This window comes from Haematobia irritans, chromosome 1 (assembly GCF_050003625.1).
Source record: "Haematobia irritans isolate KBUSLIRL chromosome 1, ASM5000362v1, whole genome shotgun sequence".
In the NCBI taxonomy this organism is placed as follows: domain Eukaryota; kingdom Metazoa; phylum Arthropoda; class Insecta; order Diptera; family Muscidae; genus Haematobia; species Haematobia irritans.
In genome coordinates this window covers 212,920,812-212,943,644 of record NC_134397.1, presented here as the reverse complement: position 1 = coordinate 212,943,644, position 22,833 = coordinate 212,920,812, and the positions used below count along the sequence as shown (strand labels likewise).

The following is a 22,833-nucleotide window of genomic DNA, read 5'->3' as shown; positions in this document are numbered from 1 at the left end:
TTGGAAATATTTTGGTGGATATTTTTTGTTGTGTATGCAGTTTTAAAGAAATTTCCTCTACCCATAAGAAATACCTTGCTACTTTTGGTGGCGAAATTTTCATTGGGCAGATGCTCTCGATTGCTTACATTTTTTCCCATAAAAAATATGTGGTAAAACCGTTTCGACATTGACATTAAACAGAAATTTTTGTATGAGCTGCATACCGGACTTTAAATAAAATTAATTAATTAGTTAAAAATTTCACGTGCTTTCTATGTTTATATTTAACCAAAAGATTGCAATAAATGTTTTGTCAAAATCCAATCTTTCATAATTAATGTGGATAAATCCATTTTATGTTTTTTTACTGTCCGGTAAGCCTAATAATTGGAATTAGGCAAAATATTTCTTATATGAATATTTTCATTTTCATATCTGGCTTTGCGTCCTATACTTATGGAGGAAGTGTATTTTAGAAATTATTTCTTTTTTGTTTTTATTGATCATCTATATATCTTGAATATTTTTATAGTTATTTTTTTTCACACCAGAAATCTTATCAATCAATTTCCTATAAAAGTAATTCGCAAAGTTTTAGTGGTCATTTCTTCTGTATGATAATGAAAGTTGTTGTGCACATTCTACAGCCATAATCTCTCTGTAATCGGATTATAGAGTAGTTATCAGGGCGAATAAAACTTTAGATTGTCCATATTTGAAAACGAAATATTATAAAACAAGGAAAGTTAGTTAGTCTTTGGGGGTCGCGAGTGCGTCTTGTATTTGCGTTCACCGTATACTAATTTGAAGTAAGTATTTATTTTTTTTAATGTGAAATAATTGAATTGAAGAAAACTGAGACCAAGATATTGAATTGAAAATATGAATCAATGGCTTATTTCAAAGAAAAGATATTGTGAAAATCGCAAAAAAATTTAATTAAAAATTAAATTAAATGTTGTTGATTGTGATCAGTTCGAAACAAAAACAAAAATTATTTATGTGATGTTCAGATTCCTAATAGTACGAACTAAAAAGGATATAATTTTTAAAGAATGATTTGTCTTTAAATTTTGCGAAAAAAATTAGTTTCCACTCCGACACAATTTAAAAGAAAACGAGAGTTTTATCATGTAGTTTTAAAGTAGCTCCAATGAAAACTACTGTTGAAGGCCAAAAAGGTAGTTTTGTCATGTGCTTCGTATGGCGCGACCTATAGCGGAAACTAGAATACCAGAATTTTCGTTAGCAAATATAGCAATGAATTTCTTATGTGTCGCGGAAATTTCGTCAAAGGTACATATCGGCTTTTATGGGGGGAAATATAAATATTCGATAACATCATCCTTATATATAATCCTAGCGAAATATTTGTTAAGGGCACCTTATACGGTCGGATAAACCCTGCGACACAACACGTTGCGGCCACAAATCCGCTAGTATAAGGTCATGTTCGCGTGTTTCGGGGACGTGTTGGGAAAAAATCAAAACAACTTTGATTTTTTCTGGTTGGGTGGCACAAATCATTGGGTGTAAGGGGATGTTCGCCAAACATTATCAAAAACAAATTTATTTTCACAATAAAAACAGGCATTTCTGCAATGAAATTAACGAGGGATCGTCAATTCTGGCTGGAAATTAAAAAAAATATATAATTCTAAACAAGAATTGTGACAAAAACGTAGAAAAATTCCACTTCTATTCAGTGGAAAACAAGGCGAGAAGTATTTTGAAATCCATCAAGTAATTTGTAATTTATGAAATGTGGAATACTTCCGGAATCATTGTTTTGTCATATATATCCGGATTTTTATTATTTTCTTTCATTTCTTCAGTAAAAAATTACTTTACCCATAACTCTTCATACATCTTCATTGTTTATGTTTATGCTTCATCTTTTTTTTCCACGTTGTCATCATATTTGTTCGAGCAGTGTAAGGGCAAATCTTGAACGAACACACAACAAATAGACTAACCTCTGTCGTAGGGTTTATCCGACCGTCTAAGGTCCGCTTTACCCTTGAGAGGCGTTATTATCGATTGTTTATATTTTGCTCCCATAAGAAATGCATTCCAAAAATGTGTTATCGGCACGCAAACGAAATTTCCGCTAGAGGTGCATAACGGGCTTCAATTTTCGGATTTATAATTTAAAAATGACGACGAGTATATGTTTTATCAAATTTTGTCATAACTTGAATAGAAATGTTTTTATGCACTAATAGTTTAACAGGTTGGCTGATAAGTCCCCGGTCTAACAAAGAAAAACACATTTTTTTGTCAAAATTCGTTTTTAGTATTCAACATAGTTCCCTTCAAGAGCGATACAACAATTATAACGACATTCCAATTTTTTGATACCATTTTGGTAGTAGCCCTTCGGTTTTGCCTCAAAATAGGCCTCAGTTTCGGCGATCACCTCTTCATTGCAGCCAAATTTTTTCGCTGCGAGCATCCTTTTGAGGTCTGAGAACAAGAAAAAGTCGCTGGGCGCCAGATCTGGAGAATGCGGTGGGTGGGGAAGCAATTCGAAGCCCAATTCATGAAGTTTTGCCATCGTTCTCAATGACTTGTGGCACGGTGCGTTGTCTTGGTGGAACAACACTTTTATCTTCTTCATATGGGGTCGTTTTGCCGCGATTTCGACCTTCAAACGCTCCAATAACGCCATATAATACTAACTGTTGATGGTTTTTCATTTCTCAAGATAATCGATAAAAATTATTCCACGCGCATCCCAAAAACAGAGGCCATTACTTTGCCAGCGGACTTTTGAGTCTTTCCACGTTTCGGAGACGGTTCACCGGTCGCTGTCCACTAAGCCGACTGATTGGACTCAGGAGTGTAGTGATGGAGCCATGTTTCATCCATTGTCACATATCGACGGAAAAACTCGGGTGTATTACGAGTTAACAGCTGCAAACACCGCTCAGAATCATCAACACGTTGTTGTTTTTGGTCAAATGTGAGCTCGCGCGGCACCCATTTTGCACAGAGCTTCCGCATATCCAAATATTGATGAATGATATGACCAACACGTTCCTTGATATCTTTAAGGCCTCTGTTATCTCGATCAACTTCATTTTACGGTCATTCAAAACCATTTTGTGGATTTTTTTTTTGATGTTTTCGTCGGTAACCACCTCTTTCGGGCGTCAACTTCGTTCATCGTCCTCCGTGCTCATTTCATCACGCTTGAATTTTGCATACCAATCAATTATTGTTGATTTCCCTGGGGCAGAGTCCGGAAACTCATTATCAAGCCAAGTTTTTGCTTCCACCGTATTTTTTCCCTTCAGAAAACAGTATTTTATCATAAGGTGAGTATTAAGTTCGAGTTTAGCCGCTAAAATCGTAATTTTTTCACTATTTAAATGAAAAATGTAATTTTCTTAATGAAACAATGTTAAATTTTAGACAACAACAAAAAAAAAATACATTTTCCCCATTTATGCAATGAAATTAATGAGGGATCGCTAATTCGGCTTAGAATTTTTATTGTTTCTTCCATTTTTACTAAAAAATGGCTTTACACCTAACTTTTCGTCCACCTTCATTGTTTGTGTTTATGCTTCTTCTTATTTCTTCATGTTGTTATCATAATTGTTCGTACAGTGTGAGGGTAAAACTTGAACGAACACACAACAAATAGGCGAACCTCTGTCGTAATGTTTATCCGACCGTCTAAGGTCCGCTTAATGTGGTAAATGTGCTCAGTAGCCAATCTCCCATCTTCCTCTTCTATAAGCTTTGATCAATCTCATCACGTTGTTATCGATCAGATCATTGATCAGAGAGAAATCCACCACCTGTAGTGCACAGAAAAAATTTTCACCAAAATATTTCCAATTAAAATTTTATTTGAATTTTGAAAAATATTCAATTAAAAATTTAAATGAAATGAATAGTATTAATTCATATTCGTTTTGTGTGTTATTGTTGGTTTCTCTTCAATCATTATTGTTGTTTTTGATCTCAGCTTAAAACCATGCAATGACTAAACTACAAGTGTAGCTTAACCAACAGAGGAAAAGTATGCTTGTCAAATTTATTTGGGCAAAGCCCTATAGACTTCAAAATGGCTTGCAGCAAAACTATCAACCAATTATCAGAATAAATTCGGGTAATTCACTCAACCCAAAGTGAACTACACTTGAACCTTCCGAAAAAAGCCGACTATCAAGGCTACTGCTTAAACAAATTTTGCAAGCATATCTCTTTTCTTTTGCCAAACTCAAATCATCGATTTGAATGTAGTTGGCTGGGTTTGTTTTTGAGCGTGCTTCCTCTATCTTCATTCGTTTTGTTTGTTAGTTGGCTGGGTTTGTTTTTGAGCGTGCTTCCTCTATCTTCATTCGTTTTGTTTGTTATTGTTGGTTTCTCTTCAATCATTATTGTTGTTTTTGATTTTAATTTTTTTAATTGGATCAATTAATTTTTTAATTGGATCAATTAATTTTTTAATTGACTTCGTTGATTGATACTATCATTTGTGTGATTGAAGATATTTCAATTAAAAATTAATTGGATTAAATAATTTCGTAATTGAATCCAAAACTTATTTTGTTTTGTGTGTGCCACTATATCCATAGACCAAGGAAGGTATAGACATCTCAAGTGAATTCACAGCGCTGTAGTTTGTCTGCACACCGTAGATGGCTCTTTTTCGTCTGCAAATGAGTGATTTTTTAATTTGGCTTTAATTTGTTTTCTTTCCTTTGTTCTCTCGTTGAAACACCAAATATTGTGAAAGTTTATAAAATACTATTCATCCACACCTTTTTTGTAATGCAAATTGACTAATTTATACGGTTATTCTCGTTTTCCAAAAATAAATTGAGTCACTTGACTGCGCAATTGAGTGGAATGACTGCGCACTGCATATAAACAAAACCATGGTGAATTATCAAGGTATGTCTCTATATTTTCTTGGTCTATGCTATATCTAACTTAACATATCCTAAGAACCATATCATAGACCAAAGATAGTATAGACATCTTAAGTGAATTCACAGCGCTGTAGTTTGTCTGCACACCGTAGATGGCTCTTTTTCGTCTGCAAATGAGTGTTTTTTAATTTGGCTTTAATTTGTTTTCTTTCCTTTGTTTTCTTGATGAAACACCAAATATTGTAAAAGCATATAAAATTCTATACATTCACACCTTTTTTGTAATGCAAATTGACTGATTCGTTTTCAAAAAAAGAAATTGAGTCACTTGACTGCGCAATTGAGTGGAATGACTGCGCATTGCAAATAAACAAAATCATTGTGAATTATCAAACGATGTCTTTATATTTTCTTGGTCTATGACCATATGTAATTCCTGTTGTATTAAATCGATAACATGGTCTTAACGAAAATACCGCTGGTAAAACTGTTTGTACATTTCTTACGGGTAAAGCCTGGTATGTAGGCTGCATTCCTTATGGGAGAACATAAGTTTTCGATGGGTAACGGAAATTTTATTAAGAGCCGGATCCTGGACTTTACAGATACTTCTCTAGAAGAAGTGCATCCGGGCTTTACGGATTTAGGTATACTCCTTTGGCTCCATTTTTGCTACTTGTAAGAAATACATAGATATTGTAAAGCCCGAAAACTTCTCATGTACACCCAAAAAAAAGTGAACCCACCGTGGAAGAAAATGTAGGTTTATTTTAGAAAATTTTAACTAAAATAGTTTTCTAATTGCAACATGTTACAAATAAGTTCATACTTTTTGTCAAATTGAAGAAAAATTTTTAAAAATAATTAATTTTTTTCTGTTGTTTAAGAAAATTTCATATGTTGAAAGAAAAAATTGGATTTAAAAATTGTTAAAATGTCCTTAGCGCTGTACGAAGTTCAAGACTGGTATATTTTTAGTAAAATTTACTCATTTGAGAGACTTATGAACTCAATTTAAGAAAACTTCTGTCATTTTAGGAAAATATGAACTAATTTATTTTTTAGTAAAATTGTGCACTATATTTGTATACAATTTTTTTTCTTGGTTTTAGTTCACGTCATTAAAGTTAGCAAAAAATTATTAAAATAAGGAACATTTACTCATATTGTGCAAAATTTAACTAAAATCAACTAATCTTCATGAACTAAAATAAAGTTCAGTTGGCATTAGAGCCCCTTTTTTCTGGGTGTATGAAATTAAAACGTCTATTTCCATAAGAAACGCATGGTCAAAATTTTTGCAGAAAATTCCAGCAATAAAATAAGCTTGTTTGTCGTGTACCCGTTTAGAGAAGTAAAGGGAGTGCAAAATTAATTAGATTTCGTGTAATTTATAGGTATCATCAATATTAATGCTAAATATCGAAAAGATTTTTTTGTACATTTTCTAACATTAAATGTCTGCATGAATAATAGACAATATTATCTTACATCTCATGTAATACAATAATTTTCATTATAAACCTTTTGTGTTAAATAATTTTATTAATAGCCAATTTAATCTGAAGGAACACTAAAATGGCAAAACCAAACTGTTTATCAAATTATTAGTTGATAATTATTGTTTATAGAAGTTTTGAGTAATTGTGGTAATTTAAAAAAAAAACTAGCTACTGATTATTTTGGAAGTTTTCATGATGATAATTTCTACACTGGCAAAATGTTGAACTAATATGAAAGATTGTAATTAATTTGCCGAAGTTTAAGGAGGCTGAATAATGGAGTGCATATCTCCACGTTAACAGAAAATGTCAAATAAATAAATTTAGTAAAAAAACACTCCAAATGCATATGTAATAATAATCTTAAATTTTCTTGAAATTAAATTCTTTCACATTAACAACGCAAACAATATTTACAACAGATATTGTATATCGATGGTTACAAAGGTCAAAGCAAATATTTCTGATCATTTAAACCACTCAAGTCCCTGCGTATTAAATGATAAGTATTAAGCATGAAAAATCAGATGCGACATTTAATTGTGCAAAATGAATTAAATCTTGAACAGGGCTGTGAAATATGCCTCTGTGTAATTGATAAACAAAGTAAGTAAAAAAACCCAAGCAACAACAATTAGACAAGTATATTGCACTTGTTTATACCCCAAAATAAATAAACAAAGGATGACCACCAAACACGCTGTGCAGATAGACAATGGGTGCGTACAATCAATTCACACAGTTTACATACATACATACGTAGATATGTATAGTATATTCTCTTTATTTATATATACAGATTACTGGTAACGGAATCGATGGTATATTACAAAGATACCGTTGTTGTCTCCTCGTTACAGCATATTGTATTCGGCATTTCGGTTTCTCACAAAAAAAGAGTCAGTTACAATTCGTACAACTATGTTTGATTTTTTTCTCTTTCTCATTCTCTTTGTTCGTAATGATGTTGAATTACAGGCTAATAAAAGGCTTTAAATGACTCGTTAGGGAAAATAACTAACATACATATGTAGCATGTTGACATCAGATGAAAACTTTTGTGAAATCAAATGAATCAATTACTATTGTAAATGAAATCTTTTTCAAAAAATTTTTCAAATAAAATGAATTTTATACCTCATTCACATTAGACTCGAAATCTACTAAAAGTTGATTTAAAATCCCTTTTTTATAAGGAAAACAAGTAAGGAAAGTCTAAAGTCTGGCGGGGCCGACTATATTATACCCTGCACCACTTTGTAGATCTAAATTTTCGATACCATATCACATCCGTCAAATGTGTTGGGGGCTATATATAAAGGTTTGTCCCAAATACATACATTTAAATATCACTCGATCTGGACAGAATTTGATAGACTTTTACAAAATCTATAGACTCAAAATTTAAGTCGGCTAATGCACTAGGGTGCAACACAATTTTAGTAAAAAAAATATGGGAAACAATTAAATCTGAAGCAATTTTAAGGAAACTTCGCAAAAGTTTATTTATGATTTATCCCTCGATATAAATGTATTAGAAGTTTAGGAAAATTAGAGTCGTTTTTACAACTTTTCGACTAAGCAGTGGCGATTTTACAAGGAAGATGTTGGTATTTTGACCATTTTTGTCGCAATCAGAAAAACATATATATGGAAGCTATATCTAAATGTGAACCGATTTCAACCAAATTTGGCACGCATAGCTACAATGCTAATTTTACTCTCTGTGCAAAATTTCAACTAAATCGGAGTTAAAAATTGGCCTCTGTGGTCATATGAGTGTAAATCGGACGAAAGCTTTATAAGGGAGATATATCTAAATCTGAACCGATTTCAACCAAATTTGGCACGTATAGCTACAATGCTAATTCTACTCCCTGTGCAAAATTTCAACTAAATCGGAGTTAAAAATTGGCCTCTGTGGTCATATGAGTGTAAATCGGGCGAAAGCTATATATGGGAGCTATATCTAAATCTGAACCGATTTCAACCAAATTTGGCACACATAGCAACAATGCTAATTCTACTCCCTGTGCAAAATTTTAACTAAATCGGAGTTAAAAATTGGCCTCTGTGTTCATATGAGTGTAAATCGGGCGAAAGCTATATATGGGAGCTATATCTAAATCTGAACCGATTTCAATAAAATTTGGCACACTTGACTATAGTACTAATTGTTCTTCTTGTGCAAAATTTTAAGTAAATTAGGGTAAAACTCTGGCTTCTGTGGCCATATAAGTCCATATCGGGCGAATCAATAGGGATCTATTCTGAGCCAAAACACATACTTGTGCCAAATTTGAAGTCGATTGGACTAAAACTGCGACCTAGACTTTGATTACAAAAATGAGTTCACGGACAGACGGACATCGCTATATCGACTCGGGAGCCCACCCTTAGCATTTTTACCAAAGACACCATGTGTCTATCTCGTCTCCTTCTAGGTGTTGCAAACATATGAACTAACTTATAATACCCTGTTCCACAGTGTGGAGCAGGGTATAAAAAATATAGGAATATGGCCTGCTTTAAAAATTCCGAATAATTCATCCGTTTCTAGACCATATGCTCCATTTGCACCATATAGATGGCGCAAATATGCTCCATTTGCACCATATAAAGGGTGATTTGTTAAGAGCTTGATAACTTTTTTTAAAAAAAAAACGCATAAAATTTGCAAAATCTCATCGGTTCTTTATTTGAAACGTTAGATTGGTCCATGACATTTACTTTTTGAAGATAATTTCATTTAAATGTTGACCGCGGCTGCGTCTTAGGTGGTCCATTCGGAAAGTCCAATTTTGGGCAACTTTTTCGAGCATTTCGGCCGGAATAGCCCGAATTTCTTCGGAAATGTTGTCTTCCAAAGCTGGAATAGTTGCTGGCTTATTTCTGTAGACTTTAGACTTGACGTAGCCCCACAAAAAATAGTCTAAAGGCGTCAAATCGCATGATCTTGGTGGCCAACTTACCGGTCCATTTCTTGAGATGAATTGTTCTCCGAAGTTTTCCCTCAAAATGGCCATAGAATCGCGAGCTGTGTGGCATGTAGCGCCATCTTGTTGAAACCACATGTCAACCAAGTTCAGTTCTTCCATTTTTGGCAACAAAAAGTTTGTTAGCATCGAACGATAGCGATCGCCATTCACCGTAACGTTGCGTCCAACAGCATCTTTGAAAAAATACGGTCCAATGATTCCACCAGCGTACAAACCACACCAAACAGTGCATTTTTCGGGATGCATGGGCAGTTCTTGAACGGCTTCTGGTTGCTCTTCACTCCAAATGCGGCAATTTTGCTTATTTACGTAGCCATTCAACCAGAAATGAGCCTCATCGCTGAACAAAATTTGTCGATAAAAAAGCGGATTTTCTGCCAACTTTTCTAGGGCCCATTCACTGAAAATTCGACGTTGTGGCAGATCGTAAGTATATTCATGATGAAATGTCAAAGCATACTGAGCATCTTTCTCTTTGACACCATGTCTGAAATCCCACGTGATCTGTCAAATACTAATGCATGAAAATCCTAACCTCAAAAGAATCACCCTTTAGATGCGTGCGACTTATGCCATAGACAAATTAGAAGAAGACACAGTCTTGTCATTGCAAAACTGAGGCACCAGAGGACTCTGCTTAAATCATATCATAAAGTTTGCGTCGACTTGTCTCTCAAATATACTGCCGTTTGCTTCGGAAAATATCACAACATTTGTGTTTTTCATAAATTTCTGAATTAAAAAAAACCACAAAAGCAATACCAAAACGATTATAGAAAATTAAAATAAAACGTATGTGTATGTTAAAGCGAATATTTATTATGGTTTTATGTGAATATTGCTGTTTTAATTTATTCCTGGGCAGAGCTGCTTTGGAAAAAATTGACAAATAAAAAACATTTTTTCTCATAGCCCTCTACACCGTGACATTTGTTTTCTCTTTATAAGAGCACAATGCTTAATCTTGTTATACTCAATTATCTTTGCTTATGCAGAGAGAATAAAAACACAAGAGGACGAACATTTATCTTCTACAAAAACAACAAATGTCAGCTTTGGTATTACCGACGTTTTGGTCGAAGCGCTGTTTTGATAAATTGTTTATAAAGGCATCGGCCGTTATAATTTCAAATTGTCTGCCAAAAAATTTAATGGAATGAAATCATTTATATAAAAACATTTATTACAACAAAGTAGGTTCTAAATCCTATTTTCCTTACGTTTCGTAAAGTCGGCAGAGAACTGAACTGGGTGACGCCGACACAAACTGTATGATATTTGAGAGAAGCGCCGACAAAAACTGCATGATATTAGAAAAAAATTTCTTATGACTGCCACCTACTGACGTAGTTTCGGTTCAAAATTTCATTCCCTTGCGTTTCTATTCTCTCTGACTTATGAATAAATGAATTAATATAAAACACAGCAATTCCGCATTCTTCGTTTATACTCGACTGTATTAAATGGAAGCGATAAACAGGTCCAAACATGTTGTTTTCTGTGCGTGTAGAATCTTAAGGTGCTAAAAATAAAATACGAAACCGGTCTAACTGAAAATCCAAAAGTTTACGAGTATACGTTAAAAATTACTCTTTGCCTTTGTTTTTGAAATTATGATGACACTACTTTGATAATATTTAATACACTCAGAAATTTCATCAGCAAACCACCACTCAAAAACGTTTTATTCCCTGTTTCTGTATGTCGAACGAAAACCCAGTCACTCGAATTCGAATCAATTTGGATTTCTCTACTTTTGAAAGTTCGTTTCGTTTTTTATGAGAATACATTGATTGAAATTTTTTGCCCAGAAAATTTATTCGAAATTTAACAATAGGCTTGTTTTCTTTTAGTACTGGATACCCAGGCCCTAGCGGTAAAAGCTTACAATTTCATTGCAAATTTAATAAATAAATAAATAAACAATGTCATGTTATTCGACAAATTAATCACAAAAAATTGCTATTGTGAATCGGGGAAACGTCATTTTATCAATATTCAATCTGGCAACACAACGATGGCTCCCAGGCTGTGTAAGTAAGACCGCCCTTCTATAGGTCTGTTCGCGTACTCTTCCAGTAAAAATAAGGAAGAGAGTAAGAGTGTATTTTACTCTCTTTGCATAAAATTGCTGAAAAGTACACGAACGTTATCCAGTAATTATTTGCATATTCAAAATTTCAGCCGCTAAAACATTAAGAACAAAAAAACGAATCGTGTTTATTTAACTTCCAATCGTAGTTGCCGAATCTGTACATTGTACTGGTACTTTGTTAGGGAGCCACCGTGGTGCAATGGTTAGCATGCCCGCCTTGCATACACAAGGTCGTGGGTTCAATTCCTGCTTCGACCGAACACCAAAAAGTTTTTCGGCGGTGGATTATCCCATCTCAGTAATGCTGGTGACATTTCTGAGTGTTTCAAAGCTTCTCTAAGTGGTTTCACTGCAATGTGGAACGCCGTTCGGACTCGGCTATAAAAAGGAGGTCCCTTATCATTGAGCTTAACATGGGCAGCACTCAGTGATAAGAGAAGTTCACCAATGTGGTATCACAATGGATTGAATAGTCTAATGGCGTTTTCTTTTCTTGTAAAAAATGCGCACTCTTTTTGCATTTTACCCGGAAAATGTACTTTTTAGGTTCTTTTCTAAAAAAACAGGCAAAAGTGCGAAAAGGCTTTGAATTCTGTTGTGAAAATAGCGCCACGCATAGAGGCAAATTACGGGCATTTCCAGCACTGCCAACAAACGAGAGTGCTGCGATTGCCCTGCCTCCTTCTTTGAATTCTTTTCTGCCCGCTGAAATGATAGCATTTTTTTAGGTTGCTGGTAACATTTAAAAAATGCGCATTCTGTACAGACAAAATGAAGGCAAAGCACTTTTTTCAGAAAAGAAAACACCATAAGTTAGCCTGATACATCGGGCTGCCACCTAACCTAACCTAACCTACTGGTATTTACTTTGTTTGTTATCAATAACCACTGGCAAAGTATGCTATGGTTTACAAGATTTTACTGGGGAAAAATCTCTAGCAAAAACTTGCAATTTCTCAATCTCATAACTGTCAAATGTAGTCTCTCTCCAGCTCTCTTTTGCTGTTTTTTGGTGTAAACGACCCTGCCAACATTTTTTGAATTTGGGGGCGCTTCTGAGAATCCCCACTACGTCGAAAACAATCATATACGACATCAAAAACTCGTCGGAAAAGCGCCGTCACTATTAAGAAGTTGTATCACGCCAAGTTAAAAAGTTTCTCATCAGTGCAATTATTAGGTGCCTATTTAGATCAATTTCGAAGGACGCCAATAAGAACCCCTGCAAACTATCAGAAAAAGTGCATTTTAAGGTAATTTAAAGGGTGATTCTTTTGAGGTTAGGATTTTCATGCATTAGTATTTGACAGATCACGTGGGATTTCAGACATGGTGTCAAAGAGAAAGATGCTCAGTATGCTTTGACATTTCATCATGAATAGACTTACTAACGAGCCACAACGTCGAATTTTCAGTGAATGGGCCCTAGAAAAGTTGGCAGAAAATCCGCTTTTTTATCGACAAATTTTGTTCAGCGATGAGGCTCATTTCTGGTTGAATGGCTACGTAAATAAGCAAAATTGCCGCATTTGAAGTGAAGAGCAACCAGAAGCCGTTCAAGAACTGCCCATGCATCCCGAAAAATGCACTGTTTGGTGTGGTTTGTACGCTGGTGGAATCATTGGACCGTATTTTTTCAAAGATGCTGTTGGACGCAACGTTACGGTGAATGGCGATCGCTATCGTTCGATGCTAACAAACTTTTTGTTGCCAAAAATGGAAGAACTGAACTTGGTTGACATGTGGTTTCAACAAGATGGCGCTACATGCCACACAGCTCGCGATTCTATGGCCATTTTGAGGGAAAACTTCGGAGAACAATTCATCTCAAGAAATGGACCGGTAAGTTGGCCACCAAGATCATGCGATTTGACGCCTTTAGACTATTTTTTGTGGGGCTACGTCAAGTCTAAAGTCTACAGAAATAAGCCAGCAACTATTCCAGCTTTGGAAGACAACATTTCCGAAGAAATTCGGGCTATTCCGGCCGAAATGCTCGAAAAAGTTGCCCAAAATTGGACTTTCCGAATGGACCACCTAAGACGCAGCCGCGGTCAACATTTAAATGAAATTATCTTCAAAAAGTAAATGTCATGGACCAATCTAACGTTTCAAATAAAAAACCGATGAGATTTTGCAAATTTTATGCGTTTTTTTTTTTAAAAAGTTATCAAGCTCTTAACAAATCACCCTTTAGAAGAATCATTGTGGTCAAGTAAAACACGATTGTGTAGATGTTTATTGCTTTGATTAAACATTTATAATTTCTTATAAATATAACATTTTTCGGTTTATCTCATCACATTTAACATAATTTTTTGCATTAATAAAAGAATGATGTTGAGTTTTAAGTAGCAAGTTACATATTGCAGCGTCTATCAGCCAGTTTGTTTATTTTCGATGGAGACAGCGTGCCTGGAAAAATATTTGAAAAACGATCACTTTATTCTATTCGGAAAGTCGAAAATTGTTCACCATATACCTTTCACAATGTTAAGCGTAATATCTATGTTTTCAGAACTTTATTTTCGTTTTTATTTAAATAAAATATAACAAGCTGGTTGCGCTTGGCGTTTCACAAAAAATAAAATGGCTCTTCTAACAGTAGTGATGGCAAAATACTTTCATGTACATTTTGTACTTTTTGATATGCTTCCCCCATCACAGTTCGCGATGGTTGTGGTGACATTAACGAGTCTGTGGTACACACAAAAAAAAATTTTTTGATTTCAATCACGAAAATCGCGGATTCAATCATTTTTTTAATTGAAATGTCTTCAATCACGAAAATGATAGTATCAATCACCCATTTTGATTGAAAACCAACACGATTTTCAATTAAAAATTTAATTGACTTTTGTCACGGAATCAATTAATTGTGTAATTGAATCAATTAAAAACGTGATTGATTTTTAACATATAATTCAATCACAGTTTTAATTGAATCAATTAAAATTTTAATTAATTTCGCGACAAAAATCAATCAACTATTTGATTCATTCAATTAAATAATTAATTGAAATTGGTTATAAATTTCGATCAAAAAATTTATATATTGCGACCCCAAAACCGTATTTAGTTTTATTTGAAATAAAAGAAAATATGTGTTTCTTATAATATTTAATATTTTATTATTTTTTTAATTATGCAAAAGACAAATAAATTTGGTTCTTTTCATTTGTGTTTTGTTCTAACATAACTTACAAAGACAATTACTATCAATAACAACTATAGGGTGAAAAAATAAATTATATAAATCATTAGCTTCCTTATAATAATAACCATGTTAGCATGTTCCTTCTAATATGTAGATGCGCCTAGATTTCCAATAAATCAGCAGACTGTAAGCTAAATTAGTTTTTCTGAAAGTAAACTGAATAATTCGAATTTAATTTTGTTCAATTAAAAGTTAATTTTGTTAAATATTACCTGCATCGAATATCAAGTTCAATTCTTAGTTCCAGGTTGCAGATTTATAATCTTCTTTTGCAGTTGTAGTCTTTTAGCATAAAAAGGTGTATTAAGGAGCTCGGTAATTTAATTTTAGTAACAATTCCTTTCCAAAATTTCCGCACATTGAAATCGTCTATTAAAATTTGAACCAATCAAAAAACAAAAAATAATGGGAAAGCAATGTACTATTTGGTATTATATTGATGATACTTTGCAAATTCTGGAAATAGTTAAAAATATAAATGGAAAATACATATTTTTATTATTTTTATTATTTTCGGATATTTTTCATATTTGTAAATCCAAAAGAAAGAACTTTTTTACCATTACATAATTCAGCTCATTAGTTTATATATCAGATATACTACTCTCTACTTGGGTTCAAACTGAAAAAGGCAGGTAAAACAAAAATGCAATTTAATGCCAATGCCACTTCGCAACTTCAAGGTGAATCTTCCAACAAACCCATACCGCTCTTGCTTTTAAGAAAACTAGGAGTGAAAAAAATTTATAATTTTAAAAGATCAATACGGTACCCACTTTTTTATTGCAAACATATTCTTATATATTTGATAAAATGGTGGAGTTGATGGGATTGATTGGTCATTTTCACGAAATAAAATTGGTCACTAAAAGAAATGAAAACAAGTATATACGGCCGTAAGTTCGGCCAGGCCGAAGCTTATGTACCCTCCATCATGGATTGCGTAGAAACTTCTTCTAAACACTGCCACCCACAATCGAATTACTTAAGTTGCGGTAACACTTGCCGATGGCAAGGTATCTTAAAACCTTCTAACACCATCTTCTAAATTGTATGTAAGTACATACGTGGTATATATTAAATCAAAAAAGATCGATCCAATACGTATATAATTTAGTTTGACAAAGTAGACATAAAATTTTAAAAAAATTTTCTACAGAAATAAAATTTTAACAAAATTTTCTATAGAAATAAAATTTTCACAAAATTTTCTATAGAAATAAACATTTTCACAAAATTTTCTATAGAAAGAAAATTTTGACAAAAATGTCTGCGGAAATAAAATTTTAACAAAATTTTCTATAGAAATAAACTTTTGACAAAATTTTCTATAGAAATAAAATCTTGGTAGATTATTTTTGGCTCGAGTGGCAACCATGATTATGAACCGAATAAAATTTGAACAAAATTTTCTATAGAAATAAAATTTTGACAATGATGAAAATTTTATTATGAACCGAATAAAATTTTAACAAAATTTTCTCTAGAAATAAAATTTTGACAAAATTTTCTATAGAAATAAAATTTTGGTTGATTATTTTTGGCTCTAGTGGCAACCATGATTATGAACCGATATGGACCAATTTTTGTGTGATTGGACCAATTTTGGTATGGTTGTTAGCGACCATATACTAACACCACGTTCCTAATTTGAACCGGATCGGATGAATTTTGCTCCTCCAAGAGGCTCCGGAGGTCAAATCTGGAGAACGTTTTATATGGGGGCTATATATAATTATGGACCGATATGGACCAATTTTTGCACGGTTGCTAGAGACCATATACCAATACCATGTACCAAATTCCAGCCGGATCGGATGAAAGTTGCTTCTCTTAGAGGCTCCGCAACCCAAATCTGGAGATCGGTTTATATGTGCGCTATATATAATTATGGACCGATGTGGACCAATTTTTGCACGGTTGCTAGAGACCATATACCAACACAATGTACCAAATTTCAGCCGATTCGGATGAAATATGCTTCTCTTAGAGGCTCCACAAGCCAAATCTGGGGATCGGCTGATATGGGGGCTATATATAATTATGGACCGATATGGACCAATTTTTGCATGGTTGTTAGAGACCATATACCAACACCATGTACCAAATTTCAGCCGGATCGGATGAAATATGCTTCTCTTATAGGCTCCACAAACCAAATCTGGGGATCGGTTTATATGGGGGCTATATATAATTATGGACCGATGTGGACCAATTTTTGCATGGTTGTTAGAGACCATATACCAACATCATGTACCAAATTTCAGCCGGATCGGATAAAATTTGCTTCTCTTTGAGGCTCCGCAAGCCAAATCTGGGGATCGGTTTATATGGGGGGCTATATATAATTATGGACCGATATGGACCAATTTTTGCATGGTTGTTAGAGACCATATACCAACACCAACAGACGGACGGACGGACATGCTTAGATCGACTCAGAATTTCACCACGACCCAGAATATATATACTTTATGGGGTCTTAGAGCAATATTTCGATGTGTTACAAACGGAATGACAAAGTTAATATACCCCCATCCTATGATGGAGGGTATAAAAATATATATTCCATTGAAGCCGTTTAATGTAAACAGGCTTCAATGGAAAACGGTATTCATATTTCATAATTTCTTACCTTCAATAAACGTAGATTGTTTTCCATTTTTACAATACCACAAAACACAAACACAGGTAATTTCAAATGCGTTCTCTCATATATTTTTTTCAATCCTTTACCACGTGGCCATTTGTTGTTGCACACTTTATTTATTTCAACCCTTTGCTATGATTTGTTGTTGCGTTCAAAATATTTATGCACACATTTTGAATGCAGCAGACAGAATGTCGCCAATCATGTTTTTCAATTTACGCGAAAAACAAAAACCCAACCGTTCGTTATGAGTTACTTCAACAGACTGATCTCTCCATCATACCTTGTTGAATAAATACCCATTCTCTTGTTCTCTTTTCGCTCTTTCCATTGCTCAAAATTATTCAATTTCAATCACAAAGGTGATTGGATCAATCACAAAGGTGATTGGATCAATCACATGTGTAATTGGAAACGGAAAAAATGTCACTCACGTTTGTAATTGAAAATTATTTCCGAATTTATTAACAAATTGATTGAATCAATTAATATTTTAATTGGAAACGTAACAAATATCAATCATTTTTTAATTGGTTTTTATTCGGATTTGATTAAATAATTAATTGAATCAATTAACATATTAATTGAATCCGTTTCCAAATGCAATTAAGTGTTTAATTGAAAAAATTTTGGTCATAATTTTTTGTGTGTAGCGATGAGGATGAAATGGAACTTTGGAATGCTGGCAGGGGAACGACTTCCAGTAAAAATTTGTGATAATTATCAAAAATTATCGGGTTCTCGAACGGAGCTTATGTAATTATCGATAAAAGTGGTACACAGATCGATAAAAATGGGTAGCAAATATAGTCCCATATGAAAATCACTATTACTTCTAAAACTGGATTAGTTGCTTTGCCTACGGGGTTCTTTTACTCTATAGCACAATGGAAGAATGACTGAAAAAAATGAGCACCAACGCGTATCATCGACTCTCATTATGTTGCTATCGGACAACATTCAACAGGGAATCATGGAATCGCATGAAATGGTCACTGTCAGTATTATTAAGCCCCTGTCAGAGGTGTGAACTCCTCTACGTTTTAAGTCACCACTAGTCGAACAAGACAAAGCGAAACAAATCGAATTAAAGAAAATAGAAGAATCAGACGAACCAAAAAGTTAAAATAAAAAATATATTAAATAAAAATAAACCCCTAATCACTTGGCACCTTTTAAAGTGGAATTGCACGCCGTTGGTGAATTAGTGAAAATAAAATAACGATACAACAACGACAAAGCTAGTTATGAATGACCGGAAAGGAAATTATTAAACAATATATCGTAAAAATACAATGATGAATGCTATAAAAACTAATAACGACGACTCTATTGTATGGCTAAATCGAGTTTGTAATGAATTTAAAATAAATCAAATTACAATTGCTAAGTCACTTTTCAATCGTGAAGTGAAAATAGAATTAGAAATTCTATGTTGTTAAGTTAACAAGTGTCTAATACATTCATTCATAAAGAAGGAGACAACGGATCGCGACTTTTCTTCATAGAATTTTAAATAGAATTGTGATTACTCCCACTCTCGTATTACAGAAAGGTGATAATTTAATGAAAATGCGTGTGAATTTTATCTCCTTTACAGATCTTTGGGATTCAATTACATATTGTGCGTGCGTGTGTGCTTGTCTATGATCATATATAATTTTTTTAGCTCTGAAATAGAATGAGAGCCCAAGTGTATATGTGTGGGTGTTAGAGTAAACGTAATCATGACTGTGATCCCGAAAAAAAAACATGGACATGTTATGTCTCCTCTATGTAGTTCTGTGTAATTGATGAATAACGTGTGATAAATGTGATTTTGACAACACTTTTTTTATATTCACTCACTTGAGTATGGGTATAAGTTAGAGTGTGTGTGTGCATTATGTCTACTCTCACTCCCCCATTTCACTCTCACGTTGCAAGGTAGATAGATATAAGCATGTTTAGATGTGTGTACGGATGTTTGTACCTGTCGCGCTGTGGGTGCAAATTAAATCAAACGAATGAATATAAAAAAAAAACGACTAGAACATATGAATCTCAGTGAATAATCTCACTACAAATATTGTGTAAAAGACCATTATTATTTTATTTATTAAATTTACTTGTCGACGAAATAGTTTGTTACGGAAAATACGAAAATAGTAACGAAACGAAATTCTAATAAAAATAAAAGTAAGCCAATGAAAGTTTTATTCTTGTGAAAGAAGAGAATCGAAAAGTGATATTTATTTATTTTCATGTTCAATGTGACATAACATAAAATTAAATAATACATTTTTGGCTACTTTAATTGAATGCATTGTAGATAAGTGGTGATAATTGAAGAAAGAAACATTTGTGTATCACAATCTAAAAAAGTGAGTTATTTATATGGACCAACTTTTATATCAAGGAAAAAAAACGTGGATTAATTTTTAGAAAACAATAATTAGTTGGTAGAAAAAATTGTTGATTTTTTGAAATCTTCCTAATTGAAAAAAAAAAAATATTTTTTCAAATCCATATGCATTCAGAAAGAAACGAATAGGAAAGAAAAAATAGGAGTGACGTGGGTGATCAGTATGTGAGATACTGGGTTTGCGGATACACACACGCAAAAAAATAATTCTTTCCTCCCAAACGAAATTTTAGACAAACAAAGTTCGTTTCTCATTTGCTTTTCGTTGAAAGGAAGTGTATTTGGAAGAAAAGTATATACTTTTTGTGATAAACGTTTATTCTTTTCCAGGATGTAAAAACAATTTCATAAAGACTAACTAAAAAAAATAAATTCTGGCTAATTGCATTTTCCCTCACATCTTTCTCACTTCCACGATGTTTTTTAGTTCTTAGCACCTTTTTCTGTAACACAAACAATGTAGAATAAATTATACGATTTTATAAATTTTTATTTTTTTTTACCTTTCGCCTGGACGGAGAATCGAACCGCGGACCATGCAATTTGTAAGCCAACACACTATCCACTGAGCCATGTAGCCGTTATTGTCATCAATAGACAATTACCCATATAACTAAGTTATTTTTATGTAGCATAGCTTGCGGCGCCCACGAGTCGATTAAACAAAGTTTATTTAACAGAAAAATACATTTAGTTGGGCACCGTGGAGCAGTGGTTGCTACGTCCGACTTGCATGCCAAGGGTCGTGGGTTCGATCCCTGCTTCGACCAGTTTTTTTTTTTACATATATTCCAGATATGGTCGGAAGATTCCGAAAAAATGTTCAACATTACATTCTACTATATTAAATTTTTACTATGAACTGTAAAATGTGTCTTATTAAAGTCCTAAATTTAGAAAAGAACTGTGTCTGATATAAACGAAATGGACTGAGTTGTTGGTTCAAAAATAACTTTTTTTATTGAAAAAATAAAAATTTTGTAACAAATGAATTTTTTTGGTGATAAAAGTGTATACTTTTCGAAGCAATTCAAAAACTCTAACAAAAGAAAAACGTTTTCGGTACACGTTTTCCAAACGTTTTTTTTTTTCTTTGCGTGTAGGAGTAACGTGGATGGCCAGTATGGGACATACTGGGACAATTCCGTCGACAGCGTCACGAACAGAGAATGAAGCCACCGAGTCGCGCCGCCGATTTTAGCCGTCGCCGACCCGTTTTTAGCAGTCGACGGCGCCGCCGAATATGTCGACTCATCTCGATTCAAATTTAGCCACCAATTAATATAAAATATTGATTTATATCAGAAAAAATTAATAATATTTATTATAGTTTTTGCCAAAATTTAGCCGCCCATACTGGCCACCCACGTCACTGTTAAAATTGGAAAAGTTTAACTAAACTATATAACAATCGCCGATATGCTAAAAATAAGTTAATATTCTTCGACAAATTAATTGATATATAACACTAGCCAACAGTCGTTTTGTGATTTGTTTCTAGCATATTTTTTCTTATTGATTTTGACCTACGAAACACGAAAATGAGTTTTAAAAAATTTTCTGTCGATTGGTTTTCGAGATACAATTTTTTAAAATTATTTTTTTAAATTTTTGGAGGTACACCTACAATTTTGAGCATATCTTTCGTTTTCTTTGACCTTTTTGATCCTAATACTACTCAAATTGATCCTAATACTACTCATTCTCAGAAAATTTTCAAATCGGGTAAGAAGTTTGGATGTTGGCGGCTTAAAAAGGTTAAAAAACGGCGTTTTTTTAGTAAAAATGTGGCAGAAAAAACCATATAAAAATTCATATAAAATATAAAATTACGTATAGCTGAAATTTTTACAAAGAAAATAAGCCCTTACTTAACAAAATCTTACAAGAAATAGCGGACTTATAATTTTTTTGGTAAAAGACCGAAAAGACCAAATCAACGCATCAACGCTGTTTTCCACATGGCATAAAATGTACAGTTATATCTTTGTTTCTACTCATTTTTTTTGCGTTGATTTGGTCTTTTACCACTTTACTTTACCAAAATTATAAGTCCGCTATTTGTTGTCAGATTTTGTTTACTAAGGGCTTAATTTCTTTGTAAAGATTCCAGCTACACGAAAAAAACCAAAATTGCTGTTAGCATCGCATTTTTTAAAACTCATTTTCGTGTTTAGTAGGTCAAAATCAATAAGAAAAAATATGCTAGAAACAAATCACAGAGAAAATTTTGTTATTTGTTACCTAGTGTAATAGACATAATTATGTTTTATTTAATATGATATAACACAATTTCGTATTTTGAAGCAAAAAATTGGATCTAGAATAAAAAAAAACTTTAACGCCATAGTGTATCTGGGTTCATACAATACCAGTGTATCTATATTCTGGATAGCACATACAAATGTTGTGTTGCCACTATAATGTCAAAATAACAAATATCTAGGTATAGTCCCATATATACCAATCTCTAGATATGACTTTTTGAGTTTCCTGGGCCGTATTTATATTCACCCGATCGGATTAAAATTCTCCATGTGGTGCCATAACCCATCCCCTTGCAACCATGCAAAAATTGGTTCATGTCGGCCCATAAATACATGTAGCTCCGATACCAACCGGTCCCCAGATTTGACTTCTTAATCCCACTGGGAACCTACATTTCATCCGATCCGATTGAAGACGAGTGTGCTAACTACACTCACAAAAAACAAATGAACGCTATATTTCACTAAAGCCAATTTAACTCTATTTTAATTCATGGAACTATTATGTTTTGAGAAAGTTTTCTTGACTTTAATAATTTGTTGCGTGCGTTAGTTAAATTAACTAAAAAAGTTAATTTAACTAACTAACGTATAATACACAAATGAAGCATAAAGATTTACTAAATTCGTGTCTGCCACAAAATAAACCGAACCGAAAACGTTTTTCTTTTGTTTTTTTTTTTTAATACTAGCTTAACCCGGCCCGCTTCGCTGCGCCTTCCGAAGCGTATTTGTAGGAACATTTTGCGTTAACTTAGTCAACCATATCCTTCGTGTTGAAAACAAATTCGAAAAGATTTGAATTCTTTCAAACAAATCGGACTACTT

The 22,833-nt window shown here is 33.4% G+C and overlaps 1 protein-coding gene across 3 annotated transcripts in view; it reads left to right on the top strand.

The window, feature by feature from the left end:
• Positions 1 to 643: 643 nt before the first annotated feature.
• Positions 644 to 22,833, top strand: part of CDase (neutral ceramidase) — a 46,851-nt gene continuing 24,661 nt past the window's right edge. The window contains exon 1 of one of the 3 annotated variants that reach the window (XM_075292747.1): positions 644 to 791. The gene's annotated coding sequence lies outside the window, so the exon portion shown is untranslated. Of the gene's footprint in view, positions 792 to 18,700; positions 18,890 to 19,661; positions 19,698 to 22,833 lie in introns of those variants that run through there. The other 2 variants (XM_075292748.1, XM_075292749.1) reach the window with 2 other exon arrangements.